Source organism: Acinonyx jubatus, chromosome B3 (assembly GCF_027475565.1).
Source record: "Acinonyx jubatus isolate Ajub_Pintada_27869175 chromosome B3, VMU_Ajub_asm_v1.0, whole genome shotgun sequence".
Taxonomy (NCBI): Eukaryota; Metazoa; Chordata; class Mammalia; order Carnivora; family Felidae; genus Acinonyx; species Acinonyx jubatus.
The window spans coordinates 97,315,726-97,330,993 of record NC_069386.1 but is presented as its reverse complement, the minus strand read 5'-3'; the positions used below and the strand labels follow the sequence as shown (position 1 = coordinate 97,330,993).

The 15,268-nt window shown below is 43.5% G+C and overlaps 1 protein-coding gene across 6 annotated transcripts in view; it reads right to left on the bottom strand.

Annotated features, from left to right (window-relative positions):
• The window catches only part of FRMD6 (FERM domain containing 6), a 238,860-nt gene that overhangs the window by 67,691 nt on the left and 155,901 nt on the right, over nucleotides 1–15,268 (bottom strand). For 3 of the 6 annotated variants that reach the window (XM_053224459.1, XM_027065704.2, XM_027065707.2), the window contains exon 1: nucleotides 12,032–12,169. The exons of 2 other annotated variants lie outside the window; for them this stretch is intronic. The gene's annotated coding sequence lies outside the window, so the exon portion shown is untranslated. Of the gene's footprint in view, nucleotides 1–12,031; nucleotides 12,170–15,268 lie in introns of those variants that run through there. One more of the 6 variants, XM_027065706.2, reaches the window with a different exon arrangement.

The following is a 15,268-nucleotide window of genomic DNA, read 5'->3' as shown; positions in this document are numbered from 1 at the left end:
ATATAAAAAGATGACAACATAAAGCAGGATGTACTAAGTTCCAGTGAAGTGACACAAGCATTCTGCAGCTCACTTGAGTGCAAGGAGAATAGCAAGCATGACCCAGGCTAAGTATGTATGTCGTAGTTAGCCTGGTAATGGAGACAACTGGGGACTACGAGGAGAACTGGGATAGACTGACGGATCTGTGAGCTGACATTATGTAAGAATCCAAGTGACTACAACACACGGATAGTCAATTCCCATGCCGACAGGGGCAGGCAAGAAAGGAGTGAAGCCTGCAGGATGAAAATGCCGACAGCAATTTGGTCTCAACGTTGGGGCCAAGAGGATCTCTTCTGGGGAGTATGGTGGGCTACAGAGTACAAACCCCATATAAAAGGGGAAGTTGTTACGTTGCTCCCCAAAACTCACTGCCAGGCCTTCCGGCTTTTCAAAAGAAGATATAAAATTCAATTTTTTTTAAGTGAAAAGTTTCGACTCTTAAAAGTTGGCAAATAATTATTTTCATGCTATGTTAAAAACCAAAATACATCTGTATCCAGTCTTCCCGGTGGGCCACAGATTTGGAGCTCTGGTTTGGGATATTGAATTCCATGCTCAAGAGATCTGGACTTCATCCTGTAGTCACTGACTTAAGAGACTTAACGTTTATTCCAAAATTTGCTTAGTTTTATACCTCTGCACACTCCAGTATTTACCACGTACAACTCTCAACACTGCCAAATTATTTCACATTGGTCTTGTGTATTTCTCCGTTACAAGCCAATTATGTTCATTTAACAAACTGTAGAGTGACTTATAAGTTTCAGCTGAAAAAACATTCAAAATGATACTAATAAAGCAGTGTTGACAGAGCAGTGCCTAAGAGAATGCTGACATTATGTTACACCACAACCCACTAGAAACACACACACACAGTCCCTGGAGCTCCACTTCTCAAAAAACATGCACCATAATCCAGAGCAAAAGAAGAGTCTTTGCTCTTTCCAGCATATTCCCATACTTAGCAACTTTCTAAAGACTATTACTACACTTTCTTTTATCACCAAACAACACTCGAACACATGTAGCAAAGTTTTAATTCTACCATTCACTGTAAGCTTTTAACTATCCAAAAACAATATTTAAGTACTAAAGGCCGAAGTGTTAACATTTTAATAAGCTTAGGGAAAGAAAAGATAATTAGTATCAGAGACTTGTTGATTCGTTTTGATGACAGTATTACAGAAAGTTAGCATTATAATTCAAAGGTGATTCCCAGAAGAGAAAATTCTCGGTGCATAATTATGATATACAATACAGAACTATGAAAATTGCTTAATCACATGCTTTGAAATAATATTCAGAGTGGAAGCTATCAACAAAGTATAAAAGAACTATTAAACAAGCAATGTTTCTATTACTTAAATTCTTCTGGCTCTTGGGAACCCCTACCCTGAGCCATCCATTCTGTGAACGAAGGCCTCCAGGTTCATGGGGCACTACAATGTGTGCCTGGTCAGCTCAAATCTATCACCATTGCCGAAAAAGAGGCTAACTCAAAGCACGTGTCTCACAAGGGCTCTCTTATACCCTTTTCATGTAAAGGATCAATGGGTTGAAGTAAAGAACACGTCTTTACTAGAAACAGAAAAGTCTCAACACAAAGTGACAGTGCTTCCAGGATATAGTTCTTATCTAAAGGGATGCAACATAGAATAAAGACACTGCATTACAATTGATTTTCTATTTCAAAAGAAACAGACTACAATCTATATGCTGGGAGCTTTCCCAATAACAGCCAGAGGGAAGCTCAAAGGCTCCCCATTACCCCCATCCCTGTCAGAGCCTGCTGAAGACCCCTCATGGCCTCTAGTATTCTGAAGTCCTACCCCACATTCTATCAGACATATTAAAAAGTACTCACATTCAATACTGTTTAAAAGAAACTGAACAGAAAATAAGAATTATCAGGGTACCTGGGTGGTTCAGTGGGTTGAGTGTACAACTCTTGATTTCAGCACAGATCATGATCCCAGGATTATGCCATCAAGCCCCGTGTCAGGCTCCCAGCTCAGTGTGGAGCCTGCTTAAGATTCTCTTTCTCTCTCTCTCTCTCTCTCTCTCTCGCCTCTCTCCCCTGCTCTCATGCTCTCTCTCTCTCTCGCTCTCTCTCTCTAATAAATAAATAAAAGGAAAATTATAATTCTCTTTCATAAGCTTTTTATTCTCTCTTGAGCCCACTCCAGTCACGTTTTGCCCCCACCCCTCCACTAACACAGCACTTGTCAAGGTAACAAATGACTTCCCTTGCTAAATCCAATGAGCCACTCGGTCCTCACCCTACCTGACCTCTCAGTAACCTATGACGCCACTGATTCACTCTCTCCTCCCTGAGACACCTCCTTTACTTGACTTCAAGGATATTCTTTCCATTTCCCTCCTATCCATCTGGCTGCTCCTTCTCATTCTCCTTTACTGGTCCCTTCTTACCAACTCAATCTTTAAAGGCTGAAACACCTCAGGTTCAGCCCAAGTGCCTTATCATAGAAAAATAACTCTCAGTTCATTCTTCCCATTTTGTGGGTCAACAGAAATAAGAGTATCTTCTAATAATAACACTTATTTAGGAAATGGAGACAATTAGATCCACTATGTTAGAAATGTGTGCATAATTCCTATGTCGTAAGATAATTTCTTAGGAGATTTCTTCTCTTCTTCAACAAACTGTAAATACTAGCATGACCCAAGGTTTGGTCCATGGACTGTTTTCTCCGTCTATTCACATTTCCCAAGGGATCTCATCCAAATTCTCTCAGCACCTTCCAAATTTGAATCTCTAGCCTGGGCATCTGAAACTCCAGAATGCTATCGAACAACACACTCAACCTCTCTACCTGGAAGTCGAAGATAACGTGTTTACAACAGCTCCTTGTTATCTTTCCCAAACCAACTCCTCAATCAGATCCCCACCTCAATTCATGGCAACTCCATAATTATGCAAAAAGCCTTGATGTTATCCTTACTCTGATCTCTCTCATATTCCTCAAACAGCTGGCCAAGAAATCTAGGTGGTGTGAACTACAAAATAAACCCTGGTTATTTCTCACCACCTCCTCCACTGCTATTGGCATTTCTCAACTGGATTGTTATCAACAACTGCTAACCTGTATCCCTGATTCTGCCCTTGACCGACCACCCTGCTCCATTTTTCTACCTCAACACAGCAGCCAGTGATTCTATTAAAATGTAAATCAAACCCTTACTCCTCTGCTCAAAGCTTTCCAATGATTTCCCATTTCACTCAGAGTAAAAGCCTAAGTTCTTAAAATGGTCCACCAAGCGGGTCCTACGTGACACGCCCCCTAAACTTCTCTGACCTCATCTATTACTGTTTTGTGACCTTCTCATTGTTCCGGGAACACACCAGGCACACTTCCACCTGAGACCTTTGCCGGTCTATCTGCTGAACAATGTTCTCCAGGTATCTCTGTGTGGCCAACTTCCTCTCTCGAGTCATCTTCTCAGTAAGTCCTACTGTGGCCATCGTATTTCAAATCGCCAACACGGTCCCGGGATACTTCGTAGAGACATAAAACTTATTTCTGATGGGCTTAGGAAACTTAATGTTTTAAAAACGTTCACTAAGTTCAAGATATTATTCAACACATAACAAGCATGGGTTCTGCAGGGTAGGTCCTGCTTTTAAAGAACACAGTGGGATGATACATCACAATTATTCTGGAGGATCCTGTGCCTATTTTGACTGGCTTCTAATTATGCTGTTTAGATGTAAATGTGTCTTTTTCTAATATGCTTAACTCTTTCTTAAATGTTCCTTTTGAAACTTCCAGACTATTAATTTCCATTGAATGAGTGGTTTAAAATCTTAAGCTTTGGGCCTACTGAGAGAAAATAATAAAGGGGTCCGACCCACATTATAGAAACTATGCCAATGGTGGGGATGGGGAGGGGAGAAATAAACAATTGCTTTCTACCAATAATAGTGGTTTTCTTTATTTTTTTTAATGTTTAGTTATTTATTTTTAAGGTGGGGAGGGGCAGAAAGAGAAAGAGAGAGAATCCCAAGCAGGGTCCACACTGTCAGCACAGAGCCTGATGCGGGGCTTGAATTCACAGACTGTGAGATCATGACCTGAGCTGAAATCAAGAGTTGGATGCTTAACTGACTGAGCCCCCCAGGCAGGTGCCCCAGTAGTAGTTTTCTTTAAAAGCACATGTAGTTTATAGGGTACAAGAGCAAAAGACATGGGCCACTGGTAGTCTTTAAGTTTAAAAATACTTTGTTCAGCCTTCATTATCATAAAGAGAGATTATTTTTTAATCTGTAGATTTACTTTTTGGCATCTGGAAAGGCATATATATCTAGCAAGCAGAAGCTGAGAGCCTGAGTAAGACTACTGGAAATCAAAAGAGAAATAGGAAAAATAACTCAATCAATTAGTGGTCAACGGGATAGGCCAGCAGATATTCTCAGTGCAGTGATATAGACTGCCCAGTATCTGTAACTGAGAAACACTAGGTTTTGTTGCCTGTTGAAGGTCATCGAAAACAAAATATAATATCATCTCATGAGCTGCTTGTAAATTAAAGGCTCAGGGACTTCCAAAAAAACTGTAAATCCTATACATCATTTTTTTTTTTTTTTTTGTCTTAAGTAGTAAGAGTTAACATCACTTGACAGTTTGCTATGTGTCAGACCGTGCCATTGTTTTCTACGTACTCTTTCATACAGTAATCAAAACAACCCTGTGGGATAGTTACTATCATTACCCTCATTTTACAGGTAAGAAAAAAGAGGTTCGGAGAACGAAGTAACTTCTTCAAGGTTACACACAGGAAAACAGTGGAGCCTGGATCTGTGCCCCAGAGGATTGATTTCAAAGATCTTGTTGTTACCGTTAGACTTTTCTGCTTCTCTTCCATGTTGCCTCTGAAAGGTACTATTCTTTTCTGCAGTAATTTCAGTGAGGAACTTGTCAGAGATATGACCCTATGGTGAGCACATTTTTTTAATTTTCTAAGATTGCACATGCTAGGTTTTTGCTGTTCTAAGCAGTATTTCATTGAGCAGAATATATTTACTACCCATTTGTAACACTTCTGTTATTTTACTTGTTTTTCACTTTCCTCATGAGCCTAAGTCAAAATTCTGAGCCTTTTCTTAAACCATGAAAAATGCCCTTTTCCCCTTTAGGGAAACATAAAAGAAAAAAAACATCTACATCATTTGTTTTCCTTTGTAAGCACTTTATCTGTTAGATTTCTCATAATCCTCTGTTTTACAGTAAATGCTTCCTGGAGACTGCCACAGACATCAGCATCAGAATTTCACTGTTGTTTTAGGTAGAGACAGGATGTTTCCACAGATATTTATGAAAAGATAACTTGAAGGAGGGGGAAGCGTGTCCAAGGGAGGAGAAAAGTGTATAACCGGTGAGGACATAATGGCAGGAAGAGGCAAACAAACAAAAAAAGACTTTTTCATAGTATCTTCTTAAGAGTGAACTACTCTGAAAATATTTAGAAAGCAGTCCTTTGAAACTGAGTTCCAGCCTAGATCACTTGTGGATCAATGAAACACTGAGTCAAGAGGGACCTCAAGATGTCACCTACCTGGCACTTGACACCCAACCTCTCACTAGAAAGTCCTAGAACACAGGAAGAAGGAGAAAAGGGCTCTGCATGGGAGCAGAGGCAGACCAGCCTAGAGGAGGTAAAATTCTTCCTCACTGGACCACTGGCCTGTTTTCTCTGGGCAGGTCTGAGTCTATCTGAACAAAGCCACACAATCCCTTTGTGTTGACAGAAAAAAGCACCCCATCCTGAGGCCAGTGGACTCACTGCAGAGTAGAGGGCCGGCTGTCAGCCCTCAGATGGCGCGAACCTAGACCAGACTGAGCGTGAGAAGGAGCTTGTTCACTTGGTGCTGTCATTACCTGTGAGACTCTGAGTCACTCAACCTCACAGGGCTTCAGTCCCTCCACTTCTAAAACCTGATGAGGCTGTCTGCCACCTATGGCCTCCTCCCTCTTTCCAGTTCTCAGTTAAAATCTGGCAAGATCCAGTTGGTATGTTCCTGTGTCCCTGAAACAATAGGATTCCGTGGACTGAGCTGAGACTTCAGTATTTTTGTAATGTTCCTTTCTCTTTTTTTCTCTCACGTTTTTGAAGTAATTTTCTCTTTTAATCTTAAAACTATACTCTCCTTTCAACTCCAAGGTGCTCGACTTTTCTTGAGCCTTCAAAAGGTCCTACCCCACATATTAGTCCCATCCCCAAGTGTCCATCAACAGAATGGATAAATACACTGGATATATTCATGCACAGAAAAAAAGAAAAAAGAATGGCTACCTGCATGTGGACATGACGCTATGCTGAGCTGAAGAAGACACAAGAGAGAACTTCTATTTGATTGCACTTACATGCACTCTGAACGGGGCACCTGGGTGGCTCAGTCAGGTAAGTGTCTGACTCCTGATTTTGGCTCAGGTCATCATCTCAGGGTTTGCAGGTTTGAGGCCTGAGGGGCTGCCACAGTGGAGCCTGCTTGGGAATCTCTCTCTCTCTCTCTCTCTCTCTCTCTCTCTCTCTCTCTCTCTCTCTCTCAAAATAAACATTTTTTAAAAAAACATCTAACCTATGGCAATGAAAGAACAGTGGTTATCCCTGGGGCAGGCAGGGACTGTGAATGTAAAGATAGGCTTCTGGGGAGCAGATAATGATGTTTTTTTGGCTTGGATGCTGGCTGCCTGCATATGACCACTTCGTGCTATACTTCTGATCCGTGCATTTTCCTGGTTGTATCTACTGAGACTGGATAGTACAAGTGCCACTACTAAATAATTACTCATTTGATGTAAACTACACAAAGAACTACCCAAAAAGCTAAGTGAGCTTTTCAGTAATTTCCTAAAATCTTCATCCGGAATTTGCTTAATTTTTATAATCATTTCCTCTTTCATATGAAACTGTGGCTAGAAGACAGTATAAAATAATTGTTTTTCTCTCTGTCTTCATGTACCTATAAAACGTTACTACTCAAAGTTGTATCGTATCTATGTACAAAGGCAGGGTTATTCGAAAACAGCTGAAAATATCCCTGCATAATCAATTAGGAATACTGAGGTTCTAAATAGATCTTTTTGGTCCAAATTATCCCAGTTACCACATTAATGAAATACACGGGGTCATGGCAAAATCTCTTAGTTTCTTGCTGTGCAGATTAAACTCTGCTAGGAAAAGGCCACACGGGTGGGAAAAAGCATTGGAGAAAATGCTGTGCTACACACAGCTCCAAGAAAGCTCTAGTCAACACTGCTGTCTCCTTTGGCCTGTAACTGGTTCATCTGAATTTGATGCAGTGCTACATTTTTCTCCTCCTGAGACTATTCTTCACGTCAGATCAGAGATTTTTTTCCTTTCCCCCTCCCACTGTTGTATGATATCGTTTTGATCAGTATGGCATACTGCATGATTGATTCCACTTGATACGTATCAAAGAGTGATATCATACTCTGATGCATTACTTGCATCCGAAGTAATTACACCACCAAATCATGTCAGATAATCTGGAAGTACTGATAGCTTGTTTTCACTCAAAATCTTATCATAACTATGGCTATTATTACTGTAGAGCCCCTCTGGTCCTACAGCATGGCAGGCAGGCTGTCTCTCTCACAAATGCTGGGGGAGTAATTAAATATTTGTAGAACCATGGTCACCTGGGTGGCTCAGGACATGATCTATGGTCCGTGAGTTCGAGCCCCGTGTCGGGCTCTGTGCTGACAGCTCAGAGCCTAGAGCCTGCTTTGGTTCTGTGTCTCCCTCTCTCTCTGCCCCTCCCCTGCTCCCACTTTGTCTCTCAAAAATAAACATTAAAAAAAAATTAAATATTTGTAGAATCATTAGAGTTTAGACAAAAAAATGTTTTTAATCTTCAAAATGAGAAGTGGCATGGGTGGCGGTGGGGCACAATAATAAGCATCCAGTCCCTAAACACTATTTAAGACCAAAGCAGCAATTTAACACAAATGCACACAAGCTTTCCAGGATGAGTAGCACATAACAGCACCATTTCATATTGTATGCAGATTTTGTAGGGCACTTTAACATGAATCCTTTTTTTCTCTGCTAAAAAAGATCTTGTTTTTTAATTTCCACTTTTAAATACAAAGTTTTCTCTACTTCAGCCTTGTTTTAAATATTCATCCTCCTAAGTTCAGATTTTCCTTGCAACTCATTGTCCAGTATTCTACTTCCTCCTTCCTCTCAAATTATTCCCTTAACCTGTTTCTACTTATTTTTATAGGCCCCCAAAGCCTCTTCCTCAGGATAATGTGCAATTCAAAAAACCCTCTCAACTACCCCCTGTATCAAAGTTTAACTGCAGAAGCCAACAATACTATTTTTCTTGTTTGGGTTTTAGGAAAGATATGTTTTAACTAAAATTTCACCACTCATAAAATCCCATCACTATTTCTTTTCCATTCCCCCCTCCTGCATTCAACTGTTTAATATACAATCACAATGTAATCAAACTCTTAAATGTATAATTACATAAACAAAGACTTCTTAAAAATATATAATTTTAAGTGTGTAACACACACCCTTAGTAACTTTAGTGTTAGAAGTACAGATTTTTTTTTTAAGTACTGGAGTTTTCTTCTAAGTTGTTTGTTCTTTCTTGGTGTGAGAGCAGGGTACAGGATCATCATATGAGGACCAACTGCTTTATCAGAAACCACAAACTGTGTTACAACAGGATCCTATTAAAGACTGAGAACGCACTTAAAACTTTATAAAAATAAAATTGGAATTGGGGCGCCTGGGTGGCTCAGTCGATTGAGCATCTGACTTTGGCTCAGGTCATGATCTCACCATTCATGAGTTGAAGCTCCACATTGGGCTGGCCGCTGTCAGCCTTTCAGCGCAGAGCCTGTTTCCGATCTTCTGTCCCCCTCTCTCTGACCCTCCCCTGCTCATGCTCTCCCAGCAAAATAAATAAATAAATATATATTTTTTTAAAGTTGGAATTGCATAAATGAAAACCAACGTTTCTATGCTTTGTTCATAAGGATACACAATACTGAATACCTCTGGTTTTCCTACTTATGAAACACACAGGCTCATTTACCAAACCAGGGCATTTATAAGGTTTGCATTCATGTGGAATAGGAAAAACCTATCTCTGCATAAATAGAGAAAACTTTCTATCCTTGAGAATGCTTAAAACAATTTTCAAGTGACTTTAGAGAAGGCCCCTGAAATTTAGTTCTGAACTCAGAAAACCACCTAAGGGACAGTTTGTGAATGCCATCTGGGATCCAGGCAGTTTCATCAACAAAAGGGAAAACTTGTTGAGATCATCCAAATCTAAAATTCACATACATTTTTACATCTGGACTGAATTAATCTTTTCTTGGTACTGGCTTTCATGTAATAAAATAATTGTTTGCAGGTTTTATTTTTTTTTTTTTAAACCCACAGTCTCAGAAATCAAAATGTGCAGCATCCACGCTGAAAACTACAAAGAACTCCTTTATCAAAAAAGTTAGCTGTGAGACAGGACTCATTTACACTAAACTCTGAACTTGACAGTTCAGTCAAAAGCAATTCTGTTTGAAACTTTCATTTCAAGCATCTGCCACAAAAGGCTACACAGTCTATTATGTCATAAGTTCTGAAAGCCAAAGGCTTTATAAGTGTAGTTAAAAGTGAAAACAAAGTCCAGAAACCAGAAAAGCTCTACAACCCCCCTTCCCTGGATTCAGCTAGCCCAACTGGATGAGTTTTTACAGAACTTGTTGCCAGAAGTGATCACCTAGCACATGGGCACTTTGCTTTCAAACAAGCAGGGTCTTCCTCCTAGCTCCTATTGTTTCACTGCAGAGCTAGGAGCATCTTCAAGCAGCAAGTTCAAATTATGTACTTGAAGCTGGTAGCTTACCCAGGGTGCCCCCCAAAAAGGAGGGAGTGGAAACACGGAAAGATTTCCTTTCCCTTAAGATGTTTTGAGTCCTGCAAGAACTGCTGATTACTGTGGTCCATCAGTGTCAGATCTCCGGCATTTTTACAAGCAATTCAAAAGGGGGAAAATTAGTTCCTATTACAGTCAGTCTGCTTTCTGGAGAAGATATCCTGCAGATAACTTGATAGAAGATATCCCCTGGGGGACCCTTCTCATCTAATGATCCCAAAGGTCCATTTTAATATGAAATATAAATCCAATATGTTTACAAACATACGGAAAGAGCATTTAAATGTCAGCTGCCTCATACTGTGTAGTATTTTCCTTTTTAACGTAATACTTTTATTTCTCAAAACCACACCCAAGGAAAATGATTAACTGCTACAAGTTTTGTACTACAAAGGACAACAGCAAAAGCATCTGTTTTCCTGCCTCTCTCCTCTGGTCTTCTCCCCTCCCCCATCTCGATGGTGCAGGCTGTAAGTCTTGGTTGTTAAAATTACTTTCTACAAGACTCTCATAATGCTGCAGTTTCTGAAAAACTTCTTATCCTTTAACATTGCTGAGCCTAAATTTATGTGCTGCTCTAAGAAGACAAAATCCAAAAGTCAAAAGCCTTTTTAATGACAGATGTATTACGGAAAATTTTCCCCACAAAGTTTTGATGCTGTGAAATATCAACTCCCTGAAATCACAGAAAGGAAATGACTTACATTCTTGGAAAATGAAGCCACTAGCAGCTTTCTCCAACAGTATTTTCTAATCCCTAAACTACACCCTGTGGCAACGGGGAGTATTTAGTGCAAAAACTGAATTTAAATAGATGCTTATAAACCCAATAAACAAACATCGTCGGATCCCAGAGAAAAACAGAATCAGACACTTTTTCTGCACACTCAAAAAACCTGGAGAGCACAGGCTTGAAGTCAAAAGCAACCTGAGAACGCTTGCTCAAGTTTTCCTGCCCCACTGTGGGCCATGCAAAGCTCCTGAGGGAAATTCTGGCAAAACAGATTTTTGCCAAAAAATAAAAACGAAAAGGGTGTAAAAGAGCTAATATTTCTTTGGACACTTAACTTCACAACTGCACGACCTGAAAATCTGCCAGTTTTCGTTTCAACTTTAAAATATGCTTATTTTGACACCTTTCCATTTATTCATGCCCTAAAGAAAACGCCCTCACTATTAGGTTACGCTGTCCCAGGACTCGAGGTACTGTTATTAAGCCCTGTGGATCTCACACGGGTGGCCCCCAGTGGTCCATACGTGACAGTTCCTGGTCCTCCTCGAGGACAGGCTGGTGGTCTCTGCTGCCCCGGGCCGGGCCTGCGCGCCGCAAGCACCTCCAGGAACCCAAATTCTGCAGGCCGCGCCCCCCACTAGCATCCCACCGAGGCCCCCTTCTGGCGCCGCCGAGCCCCAGCTCAATCTCGGGCTCCCCGACTAGACACTTTCAGGGACCGTGGGGCAGAGGCTGCTCTCGGGTCCCTTCCCGCAGCCGGGCTGCCCTCCCCCGGAGCACGCACAGGCGGCAGGGCACCCAGGAATTCAGGGTTCACGCGCTGGCCCCGGCGCCCCGTCAAAGTGGCGACCGATGGGGCGCAACCGACAGGCGCCCCCGGAACAGCGCGCCAGAGACCACTGGGGAGCCGAGCGCGGCACCGTGAGCCCGGGGAGCAGCAGCCCGCAGCCCCGGCCGGCCTCCCGCCCTCGCCGCAGACGCGGCCCCGGTGCTCCGCGCCTCCCCCGCTGCCTGGCTCGGCTGCCCCGGGACCCCGGCCTCCCACCCCGGCGTGGGCGAGCTCTGACCCGCGGAGAGGCGACCTTCCAGCCCGGTGCCCGAAGCCCAGAGTCGAGGAAGCAAAAAGAAGGCGAAGAAAGACGCAGGGAAGACACTGCTTTGGCTAGGGCTCTCGACTCCCAGAAACCCTCCCAAAGTCCCGTCCAGCCGCCGCCGCCGCCGCCCGGCCGGCAGGGGGCACAGTGGGTAGCCGGGGCGCGGTGGCCGGGCCAGGGGACAGACTGGGAGGCCCCCAAGCGCCGAGCTCCCGCTCATACCTCCCAGAAAGCCCGGAGCACCAGGCGTCGGACTCTTCCCAGGTCCTCGTCCCTTCCTGCCTGCGCCGCGCCAGCCCGGCTCCTCTCAGCCCCTCTGCCCCGGCAGCTTGTCGAGCGCTCCGCGTCCGCCCCGCCCCCCCCGCCCACGCCTCCCGCCCCGCCCCCAGAGGCTCCGCCCCCACGCCCGCCCCGAGGTGGCGGGGGTGGCCGCCGGGCCGCGGGAGCAGAGCGCCTTGCTCGCGGCCGCACGTGGAGCGCCTGTCGGCCCCGCCCCGGACCCAACCAAGCGTCCCGCGGAGGGGTGCCGCGACACGAAGGTGGGAGCAAACGGAGGGAGCCACCCCTCACGGGTCCTGAGGAAGGAGGAGAACCCAGAAGGTCACCGTACGTGGACCACTGCCATCTAGCCCTTACCCTCACGCGACGGATGCGGGAGGGGACACTGTCAGCTCCCCCCTTCTGGCCGAATGGCCCTCTCCGACGCTCGGCCCCGCTCCCCGGGAACGCTCCCTCCCGAGCCCAAGTCTGGGTGGGCGGGGGCGGCTGTTTGGCCTGAGCACCGTTTTACTAATTCTGATCGACGGAGTGGAGGGAGGCCACTCTAAGAGGAGGCGATCCCAGCGGAGGGGGCTTCGTGACTCCTAGCTTCCCTCCCGTCTTTCTGTCCCGCACCCACCGGCCCACCCACCACTCGGGACGCCGCGCCCTCGCGGGTTTTATGCTAGATGGTGGGGGCGCCGCCCGGAAGCCAAGCCTCCCCTGCTGAGTCTCTCCAGTTGTAAAGGTAGACACAGCCTCTATTTGCCGTGCTTTTAGTGTCCGTGACCCCTCAGAAATTTTATTTGCCCGCTCCTGGAGGTGGCTGGAGAGAGCGCCGGGTGATGCAAAGGGCCCCGGAAGGTGTTTTTACGGAATTTTCTTGGGTCTGGGAAACAGCTACGCCTCTTTGGTCAACCTGTGCCCACTAGGACCTGCTGCTGGGAACTGGAGCCAAGGGAGAGTCACGTCGTCCCCATACCTCTGGTGCACAGTACTCCCGCCTCTCGGGCTTCTGCCCTCCTAGGTCTTATGTTGATTGCTGACCCAGTGACCCCTGGCCAGTGTAGCAGTAATACCCCACAGGGCCCTTCACTAAAGGAGTAAGGCTGTGTATGTTTCTGGGTGAAGAGACCAGAAGAGGAGGACCTGAGAAAGGACAATACCCAAAATCAGATTTATGCTTACAGAAGCCAACTTAAAAATTGCTCTGCTCTTTTAGTCCAAACATAAATATGTAAAGCTGGCTGTTACTGGTCGAAAGTATGCCTGTCTGTGTGCCTCGTTTGCTTGGCAAAAGAAATTCACTTTTGTGTTCATTAGGGCTGAAGCTAACTTGGAATAGTTGCCTCATTGACAGCTTTTACAATGGAGGAACTATGACACTGGAACTGAATCTTAGAAGCAGCTGTGATCTTTTTCACAATTGATAATACATTCAGAGCTTATTTCTGATAAAGCAAAGCAGCAGTGTCTAAGGATATTGCATTTAAAGTCATAATTCCGTTATGGAAAAAAGGACCAGAACTACATTTCAATGACTGTCTTCTAAAGTAGTTGTATTTAATTAACAGAGTAAAATTAAAAATTGGCTTACACTGGTTGATGACAATGTAGGCATTTAAACGTGGAGGCTCACACTTCTCTCTCACTTTTTTAGATGCATTCAGAATGAGTGCACAGTAAACACCGGTTGATAAGATCTTAAATTAATTTGATGTCTAATGAGATAATCCAGCATTTCATAAGTAAAGATAAACGAGATAAAGGAGTAATACATTACTATCTTGGAAAACAGTTCCTAAATCTGATTTCTTTTCAGGCTTTCTGCATCTAGTGGTTAAAGAACAACATATTGTAGGATACCTGGGTGGTTCAGTTGGTTAAGCGTCTGCTCTTGATTTTGGTTCAATACATCTCACAGTTCAGGAGTTGGAGCCCTGAGCCCCACATGGGGCTCTGCACCGACAGTGCGGAGCCTGCTTGGGATTCTCTCTCTCTCTCCCTCTCTCTGCCCCTCCCCAACTTGCACATGTGCTCTTTCTCCCAAAAATAAATAAACTTAAAAGAAAAAAGAACAACATATTGTTAGATTGTGAAACATTGCTGCAATATAATTAGGTAATCCAAGGAGCAAAATATTTTAAACAGCTTTTTAAAAAACATGTTTAAGATTGGGTTTATTGTCTAGAATTAGATTGTCACAAAATTTACTGTGTGGGTATTTTTTTACTCATAATGATCATATTAATAATGAATACCAATAAACATACATTCTTACATAATGCATTTTGTAAACTAAGTAACACTCTTAAAAACCACTTTATAGCCCCTTGAAACATAACAAATTTCTGAAAGGATTGCTTTGGAAAACAACACATAACAACATTCACTCAAAATGGAGGTGGAGCTGAGAAAGGATGGGTTGTTTTAGATATTTCTTACCACAGGACATGTTTTTTTGCACTTATTACAGTAAAGAATGCAAATTCATAGGTAAAGTTATATTTTATGGTTCTTTTTGATGTTTAGGTATAGATCTATTTTCACCAATATGATGTTTTCCTAAATATGAGACATTGCCCATCAGTGAAACATCACCTTGAGCACATCTTAAATGACTACTTTCTCCATGGCATGTAAATATTAACATAACTCCATATTTTTGCTTTTTTTTGGCGGGGAAATTATTCATTCCATAAATGTATTGAGTACTTCCATACACCAGGCACAGGGTTAGACTCTGGGATCTGAAGGTAAAAATACTCCTGAATTTTACAGTGGTTTGAGGAAGCAGGCATGTGAGTCAGCAGTTAGAATAGACTTTAATGCTTGCCAGGCTAGGGATATGCAGGAGGCATAGTGGGAAGGCCTGGCCCCTTCAGGGCAGGCATCAGACCTCTGTCTGGGTGAGAAGGATGAACTGAGATGGGAAGGATGAGCAGAAGTTTGCCAAGGAACAAGTTGGTCAAGGTGGTGGTTCTCAAACTTGGAAGTACCCTGAATCACCTGGGGACCTTCAAAAACTGTGTCCCAGGCATGTGAGTTAATTGGTCTGAGATGTAGCCTGGGGTTGGGAATGTTTTTAAATCCCCAGATTATTTTAAGTGGACACACGTGTGGATATGGTATCCCAGGTAGAGGGCACAAGAGTGAGCACGTGTACTGGGGTGTGAGTTTAAAGCATGATGGCCATAGCCT